Raw genomic sequence first — 224 nt, 5'->3', positions numbered from 1 at the left:
CGTCAGTATATGGGGCCGGTGCCCTACTCACTGAGCCACAGCCCCCCCATCTTTTTGTTTCAGCTGCCCTCCCTGACCCCCTCCCCACACCCATCTTCTCTACACCTTCCGTACCCCCTTCCCTCCCTACCTCCTGTTCCTCCTGTAGCCCTGTCCTCCCTGAGCCCTTTCCTGCTCCCCTTCCCTCCCTACGCCCCTGGTGGAGCTGGCATATGTCATGGTAC

General features: G+C 61.2%; 1 protein-coding gene across 2 annotated transcripts in view; it reads right to left on the bottom strand.

The window, feature by feature from the left end:
• The window catches only part of PIGR (polymeric immunoglobulin receptor), an 18,860-nt gene that overhangs the window by 11,631 nt on the left and 7,005 nt on the right, over nucleotides 1–224 (bottom strand). The window lies entirely within an intron of this gene.

Source organism: Otolemur garnettii, unplaced genomic scaffold (genome assembly GCF_000181295.1).
Source record: "Otolemur garnettii isolate 467f Iridium unplaced genomic scaffold, OtoGar3 scaffold00055, whole genome shotgun sequence".
NCBI lineage: Eukaryota > Metazoa > Chordata > Mammalia > Primates > Galagidae > Otolemur > Otolemur garnettii.
This window is presented reverse-complemented; position numbering and strand designations above follow the sequence as displayed.